This window comes from Protopterus annectens, chromosome 13.part0 (genome assembly GCF_019279795.1).
Source record: "Protopterus annectens isolate FY-2018-M chromosome 13.part0, PAN1.0, whole genome shotgun sequence".
In the NCBI taxonomy this organism is placed as follows: Eukaryota; Metazoa; Chordata; order Ceratodontiformes; family Protopteridae; genus Protopterus; species Protopterus annectens.
Genome location: NC_056747.1, coordinates 1,365,468,577 through 1,365,481,804, shown reverse-complemented (window position 1 = coordinate 1,365,481,804; position 13,228 = coordinate 1,365,468,577). Strand labels below are relative to the sequence as shown.

At 44.4% G+C, this 13,228-nt stretch overlaps 1 protein-coding gene across 1 annotated transcript in view; it reads right to left on the bottom strand.

Annotated features, from left to right (window-relative positions):
* IGF2BP1 (insulin like growth factor 2 mRNA binding protein 1) overlaps nucleotides 1-13,228 on the bottom strand; it is a gene marked incomplete in the record, with an annotated part of 2,071,998 nt that overhangs the window by 1,719,425 nt on the left and 339,345 nt on the right.

Genomic DNA, 13,228 nt, shown 5'->3' with positions numbered 1-13,228 from the left:
GGTAAACATATGAACGGAGCTCCAGGTAGCAGCTTCTAGAAGGTCTCTGGTAGGAACACCTCTGAGAAAGGCTGTAGAAGTAGATGCAGCCCTAGTGGAATGAGATGGGATCCCCTGGGGGATAGTTTTACCATCGTGCATATAGCACAAACTAATACAATGGCTTATCCATTTGGAAATGGTTTGCTTTGAAATAGCCTTTCCCTCTGCCCCTGCAGCAAATGCCACCAGTAGTTGTTCAGATTTTCTTAGAGATTTTCTCCTCTAATTAAAATCTAAGTTGTCTGTGTACATCCAATGAATGCAGAATCCGCTCCCCCTTGTTCTGTGGACTGGGAAAGAAAATTGGCAAATGAATGGTCTAAGAGCCACAATGGATACCATCTTAGGCATGAAGGATGGATTGGTCCTGAGAGACACCCTGTCCGCATGAAAAATAATGAAAGGCTCCACTGCCATAAGAGCCTGTAATTCGGAAATCCTTCTAGCTGAAATGACTGCTAAAAGGAAAGCTGTTTTCTAGGAGAAAATTTTTAAGTCTGCAGTAGAAGCTGGCTCGAAAGGCGGGAGGGTGAGTTTTTCCAATACAAAATTGAGGCCCCAGGCAGGGGTTGGAGCTCTTTTGGGTGATATTAAGTTTTTGGCCCCTTTGAGATGCTGCTTTAGCAGATGATGAGAGAAAAGAGGGGAGGTTCTGTGTTGTAATGAGTTGAAATGGCTGAGGCATGGATTTTTATGGTAGAAAAGGAAAGGGTCTTGTGACGCATCTCAGTTAAGTATTGTAAAATCTGAGGAATATTGGGCACTGCTGTGCTTATCCCTTGTGATAGATTCCAGACACAGAATCCTTTCCATTTGTCAGCATAAGATTTTCTAGTACTAGCCCTTCTTGCGTCCAAAATGACATCCATCACAGGTTTGCTGAGGGATGCCAAGGGTGAATTTAGGTTATTAGCCACGCTGCAAGATTCAAAGTTTGGAGCTGTGTTTGCAGAATTTGGTTCTGCTGAGACAGTAGATAAGGTGTCTGAGGCAGGTACCACGGAGGAAAGTGCGACATATTGCGTAGGAGTGGGTACCAGTGTTGGAGAGGACAGTCTGGAGCAATCGGAATCATTTTTGTTTTTTCCTGTCCGACTTAGTAAGACCTTGGAGAGCAGAGGGGGAAAGGCATAGATGGAAAGGTTTTTCCAGATGAAGGATAGAGCAACCACTATCCAAGCTTTTTTGTGATTAATTCTTGTGCAGAATTTGTCCAACTGATGGATCTTTTTGCCTCATCCCAAAACTATGTCTGGGCTCCCCCATTTGCGTGTCAACATGCTGAAGATTTGTGGATCCAGCTTCCATTCATGTGGGTCCATAAGATTTCTGCTTAGTTCGTCTGGCAGAGTATTTTGCTTTCCTGGCAGGAATTGAGCTTGTAGAAGTATTTGATAAGTCAAGAGAGTGTTCCACAATGCCATGGCTAGTCTGCAAAGGGGGTAGGAATGGGTACCCCCCCTGCTTATGCAACACATGACTGGCGTGTTGTCAGTCTATCAGTAGCTTTCCTGGATGAAGATAGTCCTTGAAGGCTGTCAGAGCATTCTGTACAGCTAGCATCTTTCTGGTTGATATGTTGATGCATTTGATTTGGGCTCCATTGGTCCTGAATGCACCTCCCTGCCAGATGCGCCCCCCCCCCCCCAAGCATAAGCTGATGCGTCTTTAGTCAGGGTTTGAAAGGTGGCAGGGAGTGGAATGAATGACAGTCCCTTGTTTTGGTGGCTGGCCTCTGCCCACCACAGGAACTCTAGCTGCAGGTGAGGAATGTTGACTCCATAAGCTTTTTATGTACCATTGAAGTTTCCTCATATGCAGCCTTGCATATGGAATTATTAGAATGCAGGAGGCTATGAACCCCAAGGCCTGCAGAATTTATCTTGCAGATAACTGGGTTTTTGTGGCCACCTGTTTGAAGTCATCAATTGAATTTATTTTTCGAAGGTAAGTCATCTGGGCAGTTGTATTCAAGCTTGCACCCAGGAATGTAATTAGAGAGGGTACCAGTTGTGATTTCTTTTCGTTTATGGTGTACCCTAGACAAGTTAGAAGTCTTTTTACAAATGCCAGATGAGAAGTGTCTCCTTGCTTTCTGCCTGAATTAGACAATCATCCAGGTATGGATACATTTGAATATTTCTTTGCCTGCAAAATGCAATTACTGGTGCCAGGCACTTTGTGAAGACCCTGGGCGCAGTAGATAAGCTAAAGGGCAGTGCAGAGAACTGGTAATGCCAATAGCCTGCTTTAAATCAGAGGTATATTCTGCAAGATTCCTTGATTGGGATATGCAGGTAAGCCTCTTACGTCTAGACTTAACAACCAGACATCCTTGCCTAGCATAGGTAGTAACTGTTGGAGAGTCAGCATTCTGAAATCTGGAATATCCAGAAATGTATTTAGAATTTATAAGTACAGAATTGGACGCCATGATTTGTCTTTTCTGGGTACCAGGAAAAGTCTTGAATAAAAATCTTGTCCCTTTTCAGGAACTGGATAAACAGCTCCCATATTCATGAGGGCCATAACTTGTTTCTGGGCCTCAGCCCACTGATTTAGAGGCAGATCTGGCCATCAGTTTGGGATTGGAAATGTGTGGAAATGAAATCTGTATCCCTGGGATACTATTTTTAAAACCCATTTGTCCTGGGTAATCAGTTGCCAGTTAGATGCATGAAGTGCCAGTTTTCCCCAAAAAGGGGTGGCCAAAAGAGAAGTGCTTGGTGATTGTAGTGGAAAGTCATTGAGACTTTTTACCATAGGAAGGTGCCTTGTTACTTACAGATTTGGAGGTGGTGGCAACCCATTGCTTTGTTCTACAAGTTCCTTGTGACTGAAACCTGGAGCCTCTGGAATGTCTGGGTTTGACTTCAGCGGCTCTGGTGGGTACTGGAAAGGACCAGTTCTTAGTAGGCCAGTGCCTACTGAACCTGGGTGGCTGCACTTAAGAAATCTTTTACTGTTTGCATAGATTTAGATTCATCTTCCAGCTTTTTCAAATCTTCTTCTGCCTTATTACCAAATAGACTACAGTGTTGTAAAGGAGCATCCAACAATTTTGCTTTAACATGGTCAGGCAGATTTTACTCCTTGAGTAAAGCATGCCTCATCACAGATCCAGTTACAGCAGCCCTGCAAGAGGCCTCAAATGAATCAAAACCACAGTGCAAAGTATGTTTACCAACTTGTTCAGCTGAATGCAATAAATCCTGCAACTCTATTTTCCACACAAGTCAGAAATCAACATAATTTTCTGTTTAAGTAAACCCATGACATCCTGTTGATATTTAAGCATATGAAATTGACAGTTTAAAGCCCCGATTGCCAAGGTTGCAGACGTGTAAACCTTCTTACCTCATCTATCCAGCATCCTAGAATCTCTATCAGAAGGGGTAGGATTTTTAGCAGTAGAAGCCTTAACGCCCTTGGGACCCTGAGAAAAGGTTTCAGGGTCAGTAGTAGGGTTTTTAAAAAGGAATTTGTGGGAGTCAGGAACCCTGTAATTATCTGTCTGGCTTACTAGGAGCCGAAGGCAGGGAATCAGGAGCCATACTGGACTCAGAAAACATCAACAATGTCTAGAACAGGAGGTATAGCCAAAGGCCTATGCTGAGGAAGAGGGAAATCAAGTCTCTAGATTCTGAGAAATCTAGACTCTCCCAGTGAAAGTGTTCCTTAAGGTATGCAAAGTTTCTCCAAAAGAAAAATCCACAGGAGGAGAAACAGAAGGGATGGAATCTTCTGCATCAGAGTCCTAATAAATGGGAATAGATAATTCCTGATCAGCAGAGGTATTAGAAGAAATAGAAACCTGATCTGAAAATTCATGGTCAGTGCCTTGCCTAGGCTTTTTAGCAGGAGGGGGATGGGTACCCCTGAACAAGGTAATTACATCCTCAGCCATTCTGATCACTTATTTTTTAGGCATTGGGGCCTGAACACGTAGCCCAAGCATCTTTTTTTAGACATAGAAGTAGTTTTTGGCCTTGGTTTTGAAGATGGCGTCTGTTTAATATACAAATCTTTAGGCCTGAAGACGCCCTCACAAGCCGGTGCCTGCTCAGCGGCTCCAGACCCATCTAAGGTAGATACATACGCGGGTTCAATACTTAAAGTATCTCGCGGCATACTAAACTCAGAATGGGTCTCAGTAGAGGCCTGCGATTCAAAAGTACCGAGCATCAAGGGCTGTGAAAGCACCTCACTGAGTACCAGCGAACCGGTGACTCGCATAGAAGCTTAGTCATCAGTTTTAGACCTACACTGTCTTTTTCTGTGCATTTTTTTAGGTATTCCGGTAGTCTAATTGCTAACAGACGACATTTCTGGATATTTATATCTTGAGCAAAAATATTTAGAAGCAAAAATACACAGATGTTTAATCGTGTGTTGATTAAATTTAGCACAAAACCAACAGCAAGGCACGTTGTGGTCAGGGCCTAGGCAAGGAATACTGTACAAATGAAAATCCTTATGAGGTATTTGCTTCCCACAAGTAATGCAATTATTAACTTTTACTGACATTGGTAAGGAGCAAGAAAAAGTTTCCCCAGCGGGGTACTTAGCTTTTAGTTGAAGACTGGTTCTGATACCCGAAAACGAAAATTTCAGGAGTCGACCGACCGGCACTTGAACTGCTTCTGCTTCGGGCACAGCGCAGCAAGAAAGACTGGTGTAATGGCGTCGGCTGCATGTTTCATACCCCTGACGTCATGGAAAGGACAGCAACAGACGCTGGACCCAAGACTGTTAATCAGGCCGACTGAGGGCAACCTGCCAGCAGATTAACCAAATGTAATGACTGCAACAGTGAAACGCGATGAACATCAGGAAGAGCAAATTGGTTTATAGCTTGAATTTTGTTTCTAGATGTCAACGTTGTCTTCAGGATTAATTTTAGTCTCCCAATATATTCAAGTTTTTCAGCCTTTATTTTTATTTTTTTAAAGGTGTTTCAGCTATATGGCAATTCTGAATGTCCATGACATTTTTCACAGTGGAATGTCTAGCCTTAGATGCGACTATATCCATATAATATTCCAAGCTTTCAGAAAGCTGAACTCAATCTCTCAACTTAAAATAAATCACCAAACACCATATGTACTGCAGCCATTTATACTCCTCCAAGCAACACCACAATTGTTGAAGATATACAGAGCTGGTTTACCAATAACATTCCTCAAGAAATAGGAAACTAATACTGACTGACGAATCAGCAATTCAGAAGTAGCACCCAGTCCAGTAAACCTCTATGAAGTCCACCCAAGTCATTAACACTCCCAGCTGAATAGATTAAAAGTGAAACATCTGACTGGATACTAACCAGAAATGAGAACATTACTACCTCTAGCTGTTTAGCCAATGTCATAAGTGATCACCTGCTTACATCTGACCTTTGACACTAACACGTGTAACAAAAGACTATAACCAAGTATGCAACTTTTAATAAACAGAAGCATGTACTGGTGCAATGCATCAGGACCGCCTCTAAAAGCCTCTACCTCGAGGCTTTTTTTTTTTTGTTTTTAATTCCACCCTTCTAAACATACCACATTTACTAGCAACTATTACAGCAGAGAGCATTACACAACAAACCTTATTTAGTATTCAAAAACATGCACAGACCAATCAATGAGAACTTTGAAAATGGACCATTTGAAATGAAAAATTCCAGTCAGAAACTTCAATCTGGGCAATAGAAGTTGCAGTTTCCACAGACTTGTTTTACAAATGTGAAGAGAACTATATGTTATGATTCAACTACATATTATACTGAGCTTCAAAAATGTAACCACAGTGCACCCTGCTGGAAGAAAGCTGTTAAGTAAATAATTTTACAACTGTGTTATCTTGAGCTTGGATACAGGATGTCTGGGGTAGGAACATTTTTTTTTTTTTTTTTAAGAAGTAGGCAAATTACTAGGTTTCACACACAAAAAGTGTATTTTATTGCTGTGGCTTCCTGGCAGGTGCAAGATTACAAAAAGAAATGTTAAAATTTTAAGTTCTGTGAGCCTGGGAAGCTTCAGCAGAGGTGTCAAGAATGACGTAATCTGAAATGACTCGGCAGTACTGTGTATTATCAATTTAAGGGCCATCTCAGAAAGAAATAGCATTTTTTTTTTTATCTAGTCTTCGATCTAGTAAGAACATCCACTCACCAGCACTTACTTGCTCTGCAAGTAGCATTTAGGGCAGTACTTTCCCTTAAAGTTAGACAGGAATACATTAGTCTAGCTGTTTTCTATATTTATGCGAGACTATCCTACAATATTGTTTTTAAGTATTTTCCTGTGATTTCTGCACTATTAGCACAGTGCTGAACTGACTAGTATTGTCCTGTGTTTATATTATTCATTATTAAATATTTTTTAATCTTTCAAATGTGGCTTTGTACAGAAATAATTTAAGCTCTGAGTACTTTCATGCATTTGGTACTACTGTAAAAGCCACTCTAGAACGGTCTTAAATGTTTGGTCACATTTACTATATGGATAACATTGCACAGTAAAATTGGATACCCTTTGGTAAGGGCCTTTACAGCAGCTAAGGGTAGCTGGTGGCAGTGGATTACTACTTTATAGCCAGGGCGGAAGGGGCATAGCTGGAAGACCTGTACCAGTCTTCCCCAGGAGTCGGTGTCTGTCTATAAACACAACCTCAAAGTGTGTGTCAGCTACCAGGGCAGGGACATGAAGCACTGGTTGGACAGTGAGGGTAATGAAAGTTCTGGCTTCACTACTCTGCTGAGATCTAAACCCCATAGCTGTGCCAGTGGGGAGTCTTATTACAGATCTGGAGAGAAAGGGAGAAACCGGCCCCAGACTGACTTATCTGTGTGCTCTTAAGGGGAAATTTTATTTTACTGTGTGTACTTATCCTTCCCAATGTGGACGCCCTTCACTGGTGTTAGTGGTGAGAACTGAGGCTCCTTGACTACTGGGCCAGTGCCAGGGCATCACATTAATTGGCTGGCAGTGGTGGGACATCCAGACTGGGTCTATTATAACAGCGAGTGATCAAATGATCAAACGCTGTTATAAATCGACCCCTAAACAGTGAACGGCTAGAACACTCATTTTTTTTCCATTGGAAAAAAAAAATTGGTCCCAAAAAAAAAAAAAACTGGGGGGGGGGCAGTGCCCCCCTACTTAAATATACCAACTCCAAGATTGCACTACATTGGAGGAAATGGCACAGCCCAGACAATAAATGGCTCAGTGATTTTTTTTTCCCCTGGGGGGGGGGAAATCACTGTTCTGGCTGTTCGCTGTTTTGCCGGTTCGACGTTTAGGGGTTGATGCAACAGCACTCGATCTGATCATTCGCTGTTTTAAAAGTAGACCCTCCACACCACATATTGTTTGGCAGTGGTGGGATATCCACATCAAACATTAACTGGGTGATAGTGGTTAGTTAGCGACATCACATACTAACTGGCTTGTAGTGGTGTGGACAGTGAATTCTTGTAGCTTGTGTACAGTGATCACTGAAGGCGATTTTGTACTTTAAAATCAGCCAGGCATTGAATATTCAGAGTTCAGATCACAATTGTTTTCTTTTGTTACCTTAGTCAGGGACAGCATGTCAGCAGAGGAGTACGGTAAGCTGACTAGGAGCCAGTTGGCTGAGATGTGCCACACTAAAGGGCTGCTGCATGGAAACCTGACTAAAGCAGACATGATTGCAGCTTTGGTCTCAGCTGTATCAGAAAAAAGCAAGCAGGAGAATGATCAGACTGGCTGTGGAGACGTACAACACAAGAGAATGGACAGCTCAACTTTTCTAGAGGACTTAAAAATCTGGAATTAGAGAGACTTGAGTTGGAGGCCAAGCAACTGGAAGTAGAAAAAGCAGAGAAACTGCGACATCTGCAGCCTGAGAATGAGAAACTGCTATGCCTGGAAGCAGAGGGGAAGGAGAGGCATAGGCATTAGAAAAAGGAGATGCTGACTGCCACGGTCATGGAGGTAATGGGAAAGGGAGTAACCAAACCCCAGAAGCAACAGTCAGTAAATTTCTTCCAAAGTTTACAGTGGGGGATATTTTTGATAGTTTCATTCCTATGTTTAAGAGGGTATGTAACAGTATGCTGTTGACCAAAGGCTCTGGATATGGTTCCTGACCCACTTACTCCATGGTGAAGCTGCCAAGTTACCTGATCATGATTTTTTTTTAAACTATAATGTTGTAAAGAATTGTTTGCTAGAATTTTTTAAGCCAACACCTGAAGCTTAAAGGAAAAGATTTGGGAAGCATAAATGCAAGGCAGATGAAAGTGTGTGAATACGTTGTGAACTAAGCACTTACTTTCATAGGTGGGTGACTGGATGCCAGGTCACCACTTTTGAAGGGCTGACGGACCTTTTGGTGAGGGAACAAGCCCTTAGCACTTTGCCTGAGGATGTGAGGATCTGGTTAGGGTGATAAGACAATGCTCTACTGTGGAGTTGGGAAAGAAGGGAGATGTATACCTAGTAAGCAGGGCATCACTGCATAGGAAAGGGACACTCAGTGCTGCTCATGGGCCTGAAGGAACTTATATTGGGCAGTCCAGACTGCCCCTACAGAATCTGGCCTTAAGAGAAGCCACTAGTCCATGTACACATCCAGGACCTACGGTTAAATGTTTTGAAATGCAACCAGTTGGGCCATGCGACATACAGATGTCCACGGAGGCAAGGTGGGGAACAAAAGGTGAGGGAGCCAGTAATTGGTAAAGAAAATCCCAACAGTAGGTTGTCTTGAGACAACAGAGGTACCAAACTACTATCCTGCAGATGTCCTGATAGGGAATGATTTTGATAAGGCAGCACCATGTGTTAATGCAGTTACACACAGTCTAGCTTAGAGACAAGCATGTGAGTCTGGTAGCCTAGGGGAGACCAAGACAGAACGCACACTTGCAGCCAGGACTAGTGAGGTTGTTACTTCAGGAAGGAAGCTACCCTGTAGTAGAGAGTGAGGGTGAGCTGCAGCTGCTTGGTGGTACTGATGTTCCTTTGGACAGAATGAGGTAGAGGTGAATAGTAGTATCCAGGCTGACAGTGAGGCGCCACTGTCATAGGATAGCAGACGTCCGGTGGAAGGGGAGCTGGGAAGGGTTACTAAGAGTTGAGAGAGGCTCGGCTCTCACACCTTACATTACAAGGCCTGAGCCAGGTAGCTAGGGAGGCACCCGATTCTCAAGGGAAAGGATATTCTGTACACTGGGACAAAGGGTTACTGTATAGAGTGGACCCCTGAGGGAAGGCAAGAAGGTGAGAGAATACAGCAGTTGGAAGTGCCTAGAGGCTACTATGTGGTACTTCTAACCACAGCCCATATTCCCCTTTGCAGGTCATATTGGCATAAACATGCAAAGAAATGTATTATGCAGAACTTTCACTGGCCCGGGATTTCCAAAGATGTAATGGTACTGCAGGGCCTGTGAGCAGTGCCAAAAGGCAAGCAAGGGAGGAGACCAGGTGAAAGCAACTTTGATGCCTTTGCCTGCGATTGAGGAGCCATTTCAGTAGGTAGCTATGGATATTGTGGGGCATCGGTGTAACCAAAGTTCCACAGAGAAAACGTACATCCTAGTGGTAGTAGATTATGCTACAAGATAGCCTGAGGCAGTGGCTTTGTCCTCCACTGAGGCAGAAAAGGTGGCAAATGCTTTGTTAGAGATTTTCAGCAGGGTAGGTTTCCCAAAGAAAATGATGACGAACAGAGGTGCCAGTTTCATGTCAGACCTGCTATCTTGTCTGTGGAAATACTGTGAGGTGAAGTACCTAGACCACCTCCAGCGTAACTGTCTTGTTGAAAGATTAAACTCTACACTCAAGTCCATGCTACAGGCATTTGCAGACCAGCTTAAGACAGATTGGGACAAATATTTGCCCCATCTGTTTGCTTACAGACAGGTTTCCCAGGAATCCACACTTTACCATTTGAGCTGTTGTATGGGCTATAGGGTGAGGAGACCTCTAGATTTAATTTGAGATGAGTGGGAAAGCAAGTGCGACTCTCACAAGGAGTCTGTTGTGGCACATGTCCTAAACCTTAGGACAAGGCTCAGGGAACTCACGGGCTTGGCCCAGGAGAACCTGGCAAAAGCCCAGCAGAAAAAGGTCTGGTATGATAGGAATGCTCAAACTACAGAGTATGCTGCAGGGCAACAGGTAGTGGTTCTCATTCCTGTCATTCACAAGAGGCAGGCAGCTTGAGAAGGATCCTATGAGGTGGTAAGGAAGGTCAGTGATGTTAACTACATGGTAGAACTGCTAGACAGGAGGAAGGGGCATAAATTGTACCATGTTAACATGATGAAACCTTACCCTGATAGGGAGGCCCTTGTGCTGAGTATTTGCAGTGGACTGCATGATGAGTCTGAGGGAGATCTGGTGACTGATCTCAGTGAGGCTCGGACTGACACCTCAGTGGAAGGGGTAGCTATGTCCCAGCAGCTATCTCCTACCCAGGTTCAAGAAATCAGAGCAGTGTTGCAAGAGTTTGGGGACATGCTCACTGGAAAACCAGGGTGCACCCATCTGGTGCAGTACCAGGTGGATACAGGACCCCAAAGGCCCATCAGGCAGGCCCCGTATAAGGCGCCTGAGAGTCAGACTCTGAGGGAGGAGATGAAGGAAATGTTGGAACTAGGGGTACTTCAAAAACAACAGTCCGTGGGCCTCCCCAGTGGTGCTGGTGCCAAAGAATGATGGCAGCACCAAGTTTTGTGTGGACCACAAGAAAGTAAATATAAGTCACAGAGTCAGATGCTTACCCCATGCCTTGGATAGATGAAGCCCTAGAGCAGCTGGGTGGGGCCAAGTATCTTAACACCACTGATTTTACCAAAGGTTACTGGCAAGTGCCCTAGATTCCCAGTGCTAGGGAGAGGTCAGCCTTTGACTCCTTTTGGCTTGTATTAGTTCACAAAGATGCCCTTTGGGATGAAAAATGCCCCACTGACTTTCCAGAGACTGGTAGATCATATCCTAGCAGGAGGGTTTGCCCTCGCTTACCTAGATATTGCCATCTACAGTGAATCCTGGCAAAAGCATCTTCAGCATGTCAGGGAGGTGCTAGGCAGACTACAGAGGGCAGGGTTGACCATTAAGCCCAGCAAATGTTAGGTGGGTATGGCAGAGGTCTCCTACCTAGGACAGAGTTAGGAGTGGTAAGACCAGGCCAGAATCGGCCAAAGTGGAAACCATTCAGGCATGGCCTGCACCCATTAAAAAAACAGGCGAGGGCATTCTTAGGGACAGCAGGGTACTACAGAAAGTTTGTCCCCAATTATAGTACCATAGCTGCTCCCCTCAGAGCTGACAGGAAAACCAGGTCAGATAAGGTAGTGTGGACCCCATCATGTGAGCAGGCATTCCAGAAGCTTAAAGTAGCTTTGGGAGGACCCCCTGTGTTAGCCAGTCCAGATTACAGCAAAAAATGTTGTTGTGCAGGTGGATGCTTCCAACTATGGGGTGAGGGCTGTACTTAGCCAGATTTCTAGAGAGGAAGATAAGCACCCAGTGGTTTCTCTCGGTTGTAGGCTCCAGCCCAGGGAGTAATGCTACGCAGCTGTAGAAAAGGAATGTCTAGCCATAGTGTGGGCAATGCAGAAACTTCAGCCTTATCTGTATGGAAGGAAATGATCACTCCACTAACATGGTTATATCGAGCCAGCCAGCAAAACGCCAAGTTGCTAAGATGAAGCCGAGGGTTGCAAGCATACATGTCTGTGCAGCACCACAGTGGGATTAGCAATGCCAATGCAGATATGATCTCAAGACAGGGAATGGGGTAAGGTATACCCAGACAGACTCAACCCTCTCAAGCAACTCTTCTCAAGGGACACTTGAAAAACTAGCTCGAGTTCTCGGGGGGGGACTGAAAGGCTGCCAGCCTAGCTAGATATAATTTTGTAAATAATTCTGTAACATTTTTAAATATCAATAGGATACACAGGCTTCATAGGTTCATACTAGGCTATCTGCCCTAGGGCATTTATAAGCCTAGCCAGAGTGTTTGGCTTTCGCCACCCATTTTAAATTAATTTTGCTATGCCCTTTGAGGTTAGTGTACTGTGCCTCTGTCTAACAGTGACACAGAAGTGATACCCAGGGTAAACCTACGATCCCCCATCGACTCAACAAGATTCCTCTTGAAGAGGGTCAATGAGGGACACTGCCTAACCTGGAATAGGATTTTATTCCAGAGTGAAGGGAGCCTCTGGGTTATGAATCTGTCCCTCCAGCATGTCCTATTTATTTCAGTGCAGAGGTTCAAGTCTCTCGAGCACGTAGCTCGATGGGATTTGGATTTTCTGAGGTGCAGCATGTCCATTAATTCCGGGTTGGACATGGCTTTATACGTCAGGCACAGATCGCCTCTGAGCAGGCGGTATGCCACTGAGTAGAGCTGGAGTTTCTTTAACCGGGCAGCATATGGCATCTGTTTGAGCCCTTTGATCCTCTTGGTGAGGTACTTTTGGGGTCTTTCCAGTTGCTGCAGATGTCTGGTAAGGTACATCCCAAAAGGGGCAGTGTACTCAATTATGGGCCTGATGAGGGATGAGTAAAGATGCATGATGACCTCCCTTGATCTAGATGTGAATCCCTTCATGATTAGGTGGGCTATATAAAATGTTTTTCTAACCACTTTGGCCACGTGGTCGTCAAATGAGAGATTGCTATCAACTTGGGTCCCCAGGTCCCTAATTACCTCTTCCGTACTTAATGGATTACCACTTGTGTGGTAATTTGTGGCACTTCGTTTTTGCCAAAGGGGATGACTATACACTTTTTGGCGTTTAGCTTGAGGCCATGGCTCTGGCACCAGTTGTCTGCTTCTATGAGGCCCTTTTGTAGGATGCTTGTGTCAGCTGGAGAGTAGATTATGGTGCCCAGCTTGCAGTCATCTGCTTACTTGGTCAGCCACAGTCCTTCCATGTTGGCCTGTACCTCTGAGAAATATATACCGAACAAGAGAGGTCCCAGGACTGAGCTTTGTGGGACGCCACTTGTAACTGGCTTGGAGTCTGACATGGCTCCAGCAATTCTAACCATGTGGGTTCTGTCCTTGAGCCAGTTTGCAACCCATCTAGTGACATAGGGGTTTATATTTATGCTGGTGAGCTTATCTATAATGCCCAAGTGGGGTATTGTATCGAAGGCTTTTGCGAGGTCCAGGTAGGCTG